Below are 12736 nucleotides of genomic sequence, written 5' to 3'. Positions count from 1 at the left end.
AGGGCATATTTGGCATCACTCTTGGCTGGAAGCAGTGCTTAAACAATGGAAAAAACACAAACTTTGTCCAAAAGCCTCTCACTGGGAAATGTTTCACGTGGCTGCTAGGGACATTGATGAGTACACAGACTCAGTCCGCGGATTTATCAGGAAATGCGTGGGAGATGTTGTCCCATCCAGAACAGTTAAATCCTTCCCAAATCAAAAACCCTGGATTAACGGAGATGTTCGTGCGGCACGGCGCACCGCCTTTGCCTCCGCAAACACATCAGAATACAAACACGCACATTACCAACTCCGGAAGATGATCAAAGCAGCCAAACGTGAGTACAGGGACAGGGTCGAGCAACAGTTTGACAACCCTCGGAGGATGTGGCAGGGACTAAACACGATCGCAGACTTTAGAGGGAAAACCAGCACACCGCAGACTCTCTGTGTGAGGATCTAAACGTATTCTACGCTAGATTCGAAACAGCGAACACCATGAGACCGGACAGTGTGCGCACCGCGGATGACGTCAGTGCGCACACTGTGTCTGAGGAGGATGTGCGGAAGTGCTTCAGGAAGGTGAACGCACACAAAGCTACTGGTCCGGACGGGATTCCCGGCCACGTCCTCAAGTCATGCGCGGCTCAGCTGGCTGGAGTGTTCACACAGATCTTCAACCTTTCCCTCTCTCTGTCTGTAGTCCCAGCCTGCTTCAAAATGGCCACCATCGTCCCTGTACCCAAATCCTCCACCATCTCCTCATTGAACGACTGGCGACCTGTAGCCCTGACCCCCATCACAAGCAAATGCTTCGAGAAGCTGGTCAGGGACTTCATCCGCTCTGCACTACCCGACTCACTGGACCCTCTACAGTTCGCATACCGCCACAACAGGTCCACTGATGATGCCATAGCCCTGACACTACATACTGCCCTGTCACACCTGGAGAAGAGAGACACGTATGTGAGAATGCTGTTTGTAGATTACAGCTCAGCATTCAATACTATCGTTCCCTCGAAGCTGGACAGGAAACTGCAGGATCTAGGACTGAGCAGCTCCCTCTGCAGCTGGATCCTTAGCTTCCTGTCTGACAGACGCCAAGTGGTCAGACTGGGCAGCATCACCTCATCCCCCATCACACTGAACACTGGTGCTCCACAGGGGTGTGTACTGAGCCCTCTCCTGTACTCACTCTACACCTACGACTGCACGGCCACTAACAACTCCAACATCATTGTGAAGTTTGCGGACGACACTACAGTGGTGGGTCTTATCACCAACGGTGATGAGACGGCCTACAGGGAGGAGGTCAGCGCCCTGACCCACTGGTGTCAAGCCAACCATCTCACACTCAGCGTCGCAAAGACAGAGTTGATAGTGGACTTCTGGAGGTGCAGAGAAGTACACACCCCCATCACCATCAACGGCGCTGCTGTGGAGAGAGTGAGCAGCTTCCGGTTCCTTGGGATACATCTGGCTGAGGATCTTACGTGGTCAGTACACACAAACAAAACAGTGAAGAAGGCACAGCAGCGCCTCTTCTTTCTCAGGAGACTGAAAAGATTTGGCATGAACCCCCGCATCCTCAGGACCTTCTATCGCTGTGCCATTGAGAGCATCCTCAATGGATGCATCACCACCTGGTATGGCAACAGCACCGCCTACAACCGCAAAGCTCTCCAGCGAGTAGTGCGGTGCTCTGAACGGATAATTGGAGGTGAGCTTCCCTCCCTCCAAGACACCTACAGGAAGCGGTGCCTGAGGAAAGCGGGGAGGATCATCAAGGACTCCAGTCACCCCAGCCATAAACTGTTCAGACTACTTCCATCAGGAAGGAGGTTCTGCAGCATCCGGTCCCGTACCAGCAGACTGAGAGACAGCTTTTTCCATCAGGCCATCAGACTGCTAAACACGTCATAGACACCTCACCTTCACTACTGGAACTTCAACATTTTGCACTCCATACTGTACAGTAATGCCACTGTTTTGCACATGTCTCAACTCTGTATATTTTTATATATTTTATTTTATTGTTTACTCTATTTAATCTGTAAAATATGCATATATACACACACACACACACACGTAGAAAAACATTTAGTATACAGTAACACTTTCGGTCCGCTAGTAAAACGTAGTTCTATTAATCTGCGCTTGAACCGGAACCGGATGTAAGTTCCAAAAAACTGAATTTTGGAACTGAAATTGAATTGTAGAACTGAAACTGAATGGTGAGAAGTGAAACTGAAATTATTCGAGAGCTGAATTTTTAAAGGATAAAATGCAGTTTCAAAGCAAATGAATTCATTTTCAAAATATAAAATTCAATTTCAATTTAGTGATGATCATTTTCAAACCATAAATTCAATTTCAAATTAGACTAATTCAAATTCAGTTTTCAAAAGCATTTATTCAAGTTACAATTCAGATTCAATCTGAGCAATTCAAATTCAAATTGAACTTATTCAAATTCAGTTTCTGATGGCACAGATTTCTGCCCATACGTATATTTTGCCTGTTTATGTTATTGTATTTTGCACAACTCTGTTGCTTGTGAAGCTCGCACACAAGAATTTCACTCACATGTACTGTACCAGTGTACCTGCACATGTGATGTGACAATAAAAGTGATGTGATTTGATCATGCTTAACTGTTTTCCACTTTTTCTTTGGTCATTTTAGCCTTTTTGGCCAGGGTGAAGGGAGTATCTGCCATCAAACAAAAAAAAGAGGTGTGGTTAGGGGACGTATGAGGAAAATGTAAAAGAAAGCACTCAGTGCAATCAAAGTGCTTCATCACTGCACTGTAAAACCCAATAAGTTAATTTTACTCAAAACTTTTGGTGAAACTGATTACATAAAATATTTTAAGTAACTAAAACTTAAAAATAAAAGTTAAATAAACACACTTTATTTATTAGCATTAGATAAATATTTTTAAGTACCATTGATAAATGTTTTTATGTTATATCCACATTTTTGGTTTAGTACTCTCTACTTGATATTTTGAGTTTCAAGTACAAATCTAGCTCAAGTAACTTTAAGGAATTAATTTTTAGTTTCAAAATGTTAACCATTTTAAGCTAATACAACTCAAAATTTTTAAATACAAATGCTTGTAATATCCAAATCTACTGTGTTTTGAATTTGATATAAAAAAAAAAAGTGCCCAAAATAATTACACTTGTAAAAACATAAGACAGAAAATATAAATTCAAGTTACAAATTTATTGAGTTACTTTGACACATAGCCTTTCTAACAAAAAGCCCAAAGACATAAATCCACCATATTTTATAGGGAATAATGTCAGAAATTTTGGCACAAGGTTACAATATTAGAAATAAAGAATTTCACAACATGTTTTAAGACTATTCAAATTTGATTAACACATGAGTATGGCCTTTTTTGTCACGGATTGCCGGGGCAAGCCGTGTGGAATGTAGGAAGGACCCAAAAGGCAGCAGCTCTGGTGCAGGTGAGTGTTTATTAACAGGGGTGGGTAAGTACAAACAGCGGTGGCGACAAAACATGAAACTGGAAACCTAAACTGGGTAAACTAATAAGACAAACCAGAACGAGGATGCAGGGAGGTCCGGAGAAATACATATGGGAAGACGCAGGGAGACCAAGGGGAAACAACACAGACGAACCAGCAATTACTAAGACAGAGGCAAAACAAAACAGGAGCACCAGAAGGCCAGAAGACAAAAAGAAAAACAAAACAAGTCCAAAACCAAAAGAAAAGCACACCAAAGCACAGGAAAACCGAGTCCAAAACAGAAAAGACCAGGGGGCCGGCCAGGGGGCCGACAGCACAGGAGTCCAAAACAGAAGAGTTCAGGGGGCCGGCCAGGGGGCCGACAGCACAGGAACCCAAACAGTCCAGGGGGCCGGCCGTGCGGAAGGCAACGGCGGCCACTCAGGCGATGGCGGTCCGGGGGCCGGCCGTGCGGAAGGCAACGGCGGCCACTCAGGCGAAGAGGGTCCGGGGGCCGGCCGTGCGGAAGGCAACGGCGGCCACTCAGGCGATGGCGGTCCGGGGGCCGGCCGCGCGGAAGGCAACGGCGGCCACTCAGGCGATGGTGGCCGGCCAGTAGCCTAGCCAGCGGTCTAGAAAACGGCCGCTTAGCTCCAGACCCAAACGAGGCCGGGCCAGGCGAGGCTGAGGCCACAGCAGGCGGAGATGATGAAGCCGGGCCAGGCGGAGATGATGAAGCCGGGCCAGGCGAGGACGAAGCTGAAGCCGGGCCAGGCGAGGACGAAGCTGAAGCTGAACCAGGCGAGGATGAAATTGGACCAGGCGAAGCTGGAGCTGAAGCTGAAGCTAGACCAGGCGAGGATGAAACTGGACCAGGCGAGGCTGGAGCTGAAGCTGAAGCTAGACCAGGCGAGGATGAAGACTCGGATGAAGCTGGACCAGGCGAGGATGAAGGCTCTGAGGCTGGACCAGACGAGGCTGAAGGCTCTGAGGCTGGACCAGACGAGGCTGATGATGAAGCTGCAGCCGGCGAGGAGGATGATGAAGCTGCAGCAGGCGGCTGGACGGGCTCCTCGGGCCCTCCAGCGGAGACATGAGACGAAAACCGGAGCGGTCCTTCGGACCCTCCAGCGGAGACAGGAGACGAAGGCCGGAGCGGTCCCTCGGACCCTCCAGCGGAGACTAGAGACAAAGGCCGGAGCGGTCCCTCGGACCCTCCAGCGGAGACTAGAGACAAAGGCCGGAGCGGTCCCTTGGACCCTCCAGTGGAGACTAGAGACAAAGGCCGGAGCGGTCCCTCGGACCCTCCAGCAGAAGTCAACACTAAGCCAGCAGTCATGGAGTCTTCTGGCAAACACGAAGGCAACTGGCAATGCACTGAGCACTGGCTCTGCCCAGGCAACGCTGACATGGTGCAGTTCTCAGGTGGCTGCATAGACTTCAGGGGTCCAGAATCAGCTGGGCACTGAGACCTAGCCTCTGGGGAAGCCCTGGAGCGGCAAACTGTGCCAATGGCGGCTGAACCGCGAAAAGCCCCTTGAGGTGATATTAGACTTTCTCCCTGCATGGAGTGAATGAGTGAAACCGGGGATACTGGAGCCGGAGCTACTGGGACCTGCGCTACAGGCGGCACTGGAGCTACTGGGGCCTGCGCTACAGGCGGCACTGGAAGGGACACGGGTGGCTCTGGGGCCTGCGCTACAGGCGGCACTGGAAGGGACACGGGTGGCTCTGGGGCCTGCACTGGAAGGGACACGGGTGGCTCTGGGGCCTGAACTGAAAGGGACACGGGAGACTGAACTGAAAGGGACACGGGAGACTGAGCTGAGGGGGACACGGGAGACTGAGCTGAGGGGGACACGGGAGACTGAGCTGAGGGGGACACGGGAGACTGAGCTGAGGGTGGCTGCGAGGGAGCTAACTGAGCTGAGGGTGGCTGCGAGGGAGCTAACTGAGCTGAGGGTGGCTGCGAGGGAGCTAACTGAGCTGAGGGTGGCTGCGAGGGAGCTAACTGAGCTGAGGGTGGCTGCGAGGGAGCTAACTGAGCTGAGGGTGGCTGCGAGGGAGCTAACTGAGCTGAGGGTGGCTGCGAGGGAGCTAACTGAGCTGAGGGTGGCTGCGAGGGAGCTAACTGAACTGAGGGTGGCTGCGAGGGAGCTAACTGAACTGAGGGTGGCTGCGAGGGAGCTAACTGAACTGAGGGTAGCTGCGGGGGAGCTAACTGAACTGAGGGTGGCTGCGAGGGAGCTAACTGAACTGAGGGTAGCTGCACAGGCGATACGCAGCTCGCGTTGACATCCGCCACACAAAACACAGCCCCTGAATGAACAGTCACGTTGTCTGGAAAAGACACAGAGTCCTCACTCACCACAGCCGGTAAATTAGAAGTCCGAACGTCCGGCTGTGGGGTGGCGCGTCGGCGGCGCGATCGGCGTTTCCTCCCCGCAGACGGCTCCGACGGGCCGGGCAAGATCACATCCGGCGAGTCGGGCAGCGAGGCAGGAGTGGCTGAGAGAAGGTGAGGTGTGTGCTGGAGAAAAGCCTGCATGGTCGGAGGAAGCGATTTTAGAAGCCATGGCAGGCCGGAAAAGAGCCGTTGTAGCCGGCTTTCGACGGTGCGGCGAAGCTCCTCTGGAGGGTTTTCAAGCCACAGCCCGAGGAGAATCTCCACGTTATATGTAACGTCGTCCTGGAGCTCCTCGGACGGATTTACTGCTGCTGGGTCCATGGTGGCTGGTTCGTACTGTCACGGATTGCCGGGGCAAGCCGTGTGGAATGTAGGAAGGACCCAAAAGGCAGCAGCTCTGGTGCAGGTGAGTGTTTATTAACAGGGGTGGGTAAGTACAAACAGCGGTGGCGACAAAACATGAAACTGGAAACCTAAACTGGGTAAACTAATAAGACAAACCAGAACGAGGATGCAGGGAGGTCCGGAGAAATACATATGGGAAGACGCAGGGAGACCAAGGGGAAACAACACAGACGAACCAGCAATTACTAAGACAGAAAATACAACTTAAATACACTCAGAGAACACAGGGAGATTACACACAGGTGGGAAACACAGCTGGGAGTGATTAACATAACGAGACTAGGGAGGCAAACTGAAAACACTCACATAAGACGCAGACCTTCACAATAAAACAGGAACACACGGGCAGAACAGAGTAAACACTAAACAAAGGAAGAACAGAACCAAAATCGAAGAGAAAACACAAAATGCTGGGTCAAAAGGACCCAGGATCATGACATTTTTATTAAAAAACAAACAAAAGGAAAATAAAATCCTTCATTATTAGGTGGGAAAACCGAATGAAAGTAATAGTATAGTATAGTGCAGCTAATACACTGAAATATAATTGGTAACCTTTTTAATATGCCAATACTGCGGTTATGCAAAATGCACATTTGTAGAGTGCAATCACAGTCTCAACAACAAAGCAATAAAACTTTAAATAGAAAAATACTTCTTTAGAGACATAAACAAAGTGTTATAAACCTCCTTAGCGCCTTATGTCAGTTATGAGTAGTTCAGGAGGAATGTTCCTTAAGTCAAGATCCCACCTAAAAGCCAGAAATGTAGTGAGATTGTCCTTCATTTTCTCTATAGATTTACAGTTATCTGACTAAAAACACAATCAAAATCAACTAAAACACAAGTGATGATGGGGGAAAAAAATTAATAAATAAAATAAAATCACCCCTTTTACTTTGGATGTGGCTTTTAGATAATGAAGTATGAAACAGAGTCTGCAAAGATTTCTTTATTCTATTCTCTCTTTTTATAAAAAACTTATCCAGACTTGGAAACATGATAAACTGAATTACTTGCTTTAACAGGCACTTGAGGGCTGTGTAGGAATCCTGGACATTATTCTGCTGCCAAAAGATCATTTTTAAGACTCAGCACTTTGGGCTTCAACTTCCCACCCTCCAGACCCATCAAAACTTTCTGAATAAAGTCAAAAATGTTGGCCAAACATTTTGGGTAGCTTAGGTGCAGGATGTCGGTCAGTCCAAATATTACTAGAAATGCATCAGCCAGGGTGGTGAAAACAATGATCATGTTACCCTCGACCAAAACTGCAGTCTTCTCAGGGCAGAAGAATGTTGCATCGCTGGAATTGGCTCTGATCAGGAGGAGTCCAAGTGGCACTTCACTAATATCTGGTCTATCAGAATGCATCATCTACAGAAAACAAAATTACTACATGTTAGTGCATTCCTATTTCTCTTAGTTTCATCTATACAAGTCACATTTCTGGATTATTACTAGCTCAGAAATCAATTGTTTGAACAACAAAAAAGCCACAACACACCAAAGATTTGAGAAAACAAACTGACAAAAATAGTACTTTTAGTAAAGCAAAGTCATACCTCTTCGTAGCAATAACAACAGAAAGTCAATAGGAGTTATATATTTTTTTCATTTGTACAGTGATGTATGGTTGGGCTAGGAACATTATGGAAGGTCTACACACATTAAAAACATGTAGTGTTTCCATTATGTGACATGGACACTGTTGTAGACAGATCCAAGCATGGAGATGCTTCTCAAACTCTCAAAGTGTCATGGTCCTGGGCCATGTTGGCCCAGTGTTCTTAGTTTCCTTGTATGTTTGTATTTTGTTCCTTGCTTAGGCCATGTTTTCTGAGTTGCCCTGTTGTGTTGTTCCCTAAGTGTTTTCCCTTCATGGCTTTTACCCCCTGTGTGCCCCTCTGTGTATCTGTGAGCCCTCGTCTCTCCTTATGTTTTATTCCATGCTTCCCCTGCCCATTATGTCTAAGTTCTCCCCGTGCTCTCTCTTCCCCCTGTGTGCCCTCTATGTATTTATGAGCCCTCGTCTCCCTTTGTGGTTGTTTCATGTTTCCCCAGCCCGTTATGTCTGTGTTTTCCCCGTGCTCTCTCTCCTCCTGTCTGAACCTCTGTGCACTTCCTGTTTACTTTGTGACTCTCACGCCCGTACATGTCATGTTCAGTTCACCCCGCCCTGTCTCGTTATGATTATCAGTGTCACCTGTGTTCCCCGTGTGTTCCCACTTTCCTCGTTAACCCTCTGTGTATTTCTGTCTGCGTCTCCCTCTGTTCAGCGTGACGTCGTCCCTCATGCTGTGTGGATTTCCCTGTGTTCCTTGGTGAGCTTTATGTTAGTTTTTCCCAGTCTAGTTTTGTATCGCCTATCATCTTCTGTTACGCAATAAAGCTGCCTTTTGAGTTCATTCCCTCGTGCCTGTGAGTCCTGCATTTTGGGTCCTACTCCTGCCTGCCGCACAGCGATTCCTGACACAAAGTGTCATAATGTTTTGAGAAATCTAAACAAGGATGCTACTAAGATATTGTTCACAACTTTGTCCAAAACTTACATCCCATGTTTTGATGAAGGTAGAGGTGTCTTCGTACAAATAGGCAGAGTGTCATGGTCGGCTGTGTGGCAGGCAGGCAGGAGTGGTGGACCCAAAATGCAGGATTCTCAGGACACGAGGTTTAGACAGAAAATGCAGCTTTATTGCTGGAGCAGAACATCAAGATAAAATAAAACTCACAAAAGCAAACAAAACTCTAAACAGAGATGCAGGAGGACTGGAAATCCTACACACGCAGCAAGTGAGGGTGAACAGACGTTAACGATGCGACACCGAGTAGGGGAAGACACCGACACTAAATACAAGAGGTGAACGGAGCAAAGAGGAAACAGCTGGGAGACACGGCTGACGTTGATTACACTGACGAGACAGGGAGAGCACAAAGCTGAACGCACTGACAAAGGACACAGACCTACAAAATAAGACAGGAAGCACACGCCAGACAGAGACAGACTCGTAAACAGGCATAATGACGTCATGGACAAACAGAGGGACATACGGGCAGAGAAGACCAAGCACAGGCAACCTAAACCAAACATAATCATCATCGTCATCAACATCATCATCAGATAACTAAAGAATCAGAATATAATTGTAATCAAAACAGTATCACCAGAGAATAACCAATCCATAATGCAAAAATAAACCAAAACATAAGAAACTCAAAATGCTGGGTCGACCCGACCCAGGACCGTGACACAGAGAGGGCATGAAGCACACCAGCACTTTGGGCATGGATATCAGCTTGTTCCTACATCACAAGAAAATTTTTATTTTAAATTATTGGCTAACCTAGTCAAGAATGGTAATTAAAATTGAAAAATTGATCAAATTAATTAAAGCTCAAAAAACAAGACAAAAACCCACTAACCTGGAGATTATAGCTTCTGAAGAGCTGAGACAGGACATCAGACACGTTCCCTGTGCAAACAGCTTTCTTTCTGAATAAGCTCTGGAGCCGGGGAGCATGTTGGTCCAACAGCATAAAAGTGGTTCTTCAGGTGGACGTTTGTAATCCTGTGGAATTCTGCACAGATCTGAACACACAGGATACATTTGTGTTTACAAGTTTCAATTAGTCTATAAATCTTTGCAAAATACATCAAAATCCTTACACTCCAAAGGCATAATTTGTTCAGACAGGCCAGATAACAAGAGTTGATATAAAATACATCTTGTTAGATCCATCTATATACATTCTTACCTGGGACTGGGATTTCAGAGTAGGCCAGCAATCCAGGATCTGACCTACTGGTAGGTCATCATTGATGATCTCTTTGCATTGCAAGGCCAAAGTTGTGTGCATCAGCTTTGTAATCAGGATTCTTTTCACTTTTCTCGACTTCATCTACAATCTGTAGTCTTAGCTGGTCAAGGTAAACAGCATCTTCACCCCTGAAAATTTACTTCTGCCCTGGCATGGACATAACAGTAAAACACAGAAGACAAGACAGACTACACAGAGAACAGAAAAGACACACAACCAAGGAGACACAGATGAAACATAACCAGCCCAGAACTCAACTAAACCTTAACTAATAATAACAACAATACAAGAACTTCACCTCATTTCAATATAACATAAAGCAAAAATACAAAATAAACTCAAAATGCTGGGTCACAGACCCAGCCCCTGACAGAAAAAAAACAAACTAAGTCTTTCACTAATGAACACTGGGCATCAGAATAAAATAAAACGAAAAAATAACTGTTTGGTAAATATATTATTGATGGATTCACCCTTAAGCTAACCTAAAATAGACCAGGCACAACAATTTTACAGTTCAGAAGATTCTACATTTCAACTTAGTATACATAACTATTTGCAATGTAAACCAAGTTCTACCGCGTAATTATGTAATGATTAATCACTGCTTTTGTAAGTATGTCCTGTGCCTACAATTTTGCTGCCCCAGTTTTAATATGTACAACTCCAGAGAACTAAACGTAAGTTTCAAGTTCCACCAGTTAGCAAATGGGCTAGCTAATATCAATATCCACATATGCGCCAAGTGTGAAGCAGCGCAGCAGTGCATATTGATTCAACAATTTAACCACAAGGCAGTTTATAATCTGCAAATCCAGAAATGCCTTCTAAAGACTTCTTTTAAAATAGTAAGAGATTAGAAAAGTTATTAACACATTATTAGTCCCAGCCTCTGCTCGGACTAATGTATTATACTAAATATGAGCTTATTAGCATAATTCATGCAAAACACTTTGGGGCCAAGCCGACATGGATAAAACGACGCATGCATGTAATTCTTAAATGCCTGCTAGAGTTGTACATTTATGACGATAAAAACCCATATTACAACGGAGAACTATAGTTTCAGAAAAAATAAAACTTACCACAAAAGCGCTCCTGAAGATGCTGCAAAGGCGGTAAATGCAGCTAGCCAAGTGCAGAGCGTTAGCTGTTCCAGTTCAAAAGTCCGTAACATACCATAGCATGCCCTCCTTTATCCAGCATCAAAGGCAATGCCGCAAAAAACCCTTGACAAATCTTTTTATTTCTGTTCGGATATTAACGTTCCACAAGTTTATTTCGGAGTAATGAGCGGGCATTCGCACTCGAAGCGAGGAATCCAAGATGGTTGCCAGCACTTCATAAAGAAACAGGTGGCGCACATAGGTACGTACGTAGGCACGTAAGTGACGTCAGTGTTAAAACTCAAATTATTTGAGGGCAATGCCAGAAACTAATCAATATATTCAAGTACTGATAACTTGAAAAAACAAACTTGTTCAATCTACTCAAAAAAATAAAGGTGTATGAACTTATAACAGGTTTTTAAGTAGTTGGAACTCATTTCATTTATCAAACTATTACTATTCGGTCTTACAGTGTGTAATTGTAGCCGCTAAACTGGTGGAACTAAATCTTCACCACCACGCCTATACAAGCAGAAAGGGGAGTGAGTGGGTCAGCGCTCAGAGCACAGAAATTTAGCTGGCTTCAAACACACCATTTATTTTCAGGATAAAACACAGTCAGAACCCCAAATACAAGCTAAAATCCCCGTATACAATAAAAATAGTGTTTACAACCCGCTAAAAACCCTGCCGGCAGGAATGATTAAACGCTAAAAACATAAAGCTAAATGAATGTTTTTCCCTATACTAAAAACTCCCCCCCCCCATGGTCCTAATTCTCCCAGTCCAGCAACACACGGGCAAATTCTCCTGAGCTGAGAGAGACAGGAGAGGAACTCCTCTTCCGGGATGTGGACTCTCGCCAGCAGAAGACCAGGGAGGAGGCTCCTATCTCCACCTGACTGTGCGCAATCGTGCAGTCCAGCCACTCTCCACCTCCTCGCACGGCCTCCCTCGTAGCTCCGCCAGATGCAGGCAGAGGCGTACCCCTGCCCTACTGTGGATTTCACGCGTCGCCTCCCACGGTCGCTATTCTGTCCGTCGGGACTGGATCGCCGGGTTATGCTGGCCGATCGCCGAATGTCTCGTGGCGCCCCACAGTCAGGCCAGAGGTCCTTCTTCTCATATGCTGGCTTGCACACGTTTTGTTTTCCAGCTCTCCACTTTTCGTGTGTCTCTCTCTTTTTTGTCTTTGCGCTCACTATCTCCCTTAAGTCAGTTTGGTGGCTGATAGGCCACCTCGGGGAACGCCCCCACCTCACAGGTGCCTACAATTGTCCGCTTAATCCACAGTGGAATAATAAAAAACATATTGTTCAATCAACACTAAACACACACTATAAATATGGAGATAAAATCATGCAATAGGAATATCAATAAACAAACATGCAATATCACTATTACAATAAAATCATGCAAATAAAATCGACACCCTGTACCAACACAGTCTGATCCAAAACAAAATATAAAAACACAATTTTCCACTGTGTGACATCCCCCCACATTTTACCTGTGACAGTCCCTGTCAC

The 12736-nt window shown here is 46.1% G+C and overlaps 1 long non-coding RNA gene across 1 annotated transcript; it reads right to left on the bottom strand.

Annotated features, from left to right (window-relative positions):
- Nucleotides 1–9826: 9826 nt before the first annotated feature.
- Nucleotides 9827–11331, bottom strand: LOC309712555. Its single transcript, XR_014278323.1, has 3 exons — nucleotides 11184–11331; nucleotides 10036–10286; nucleotides 9827–9868 (listed from the first exon to the last, which is right to left on the bottom strand). It is a non-coding gene; the product is annotated as an uncharacterized lncRNA (long non-coding RNA).
- Nucleotides 11332–12736: the final 1405 nt, after the last annotated feature.

The sequence above is a fragment of the Aulonocara stuartgranti genome (genome assembly GCF_965226115.1).
Source record: "Aulonocara stuartgranti genome assembly, chromosome: 2".
In the NCBI taxonomy this organism is placed as follows: Eukaryota; Metazoa; Chordata; class Actinopteri; order Cichliformes; family Cichlidae; genus Aulonocara; species Aulonocara stuartgranti.
The sequence above is the reverse complement of the archived record's forward strand: the minus strand, read 5'-3'. Positions and strand labels throughout refer to the sequence as shown.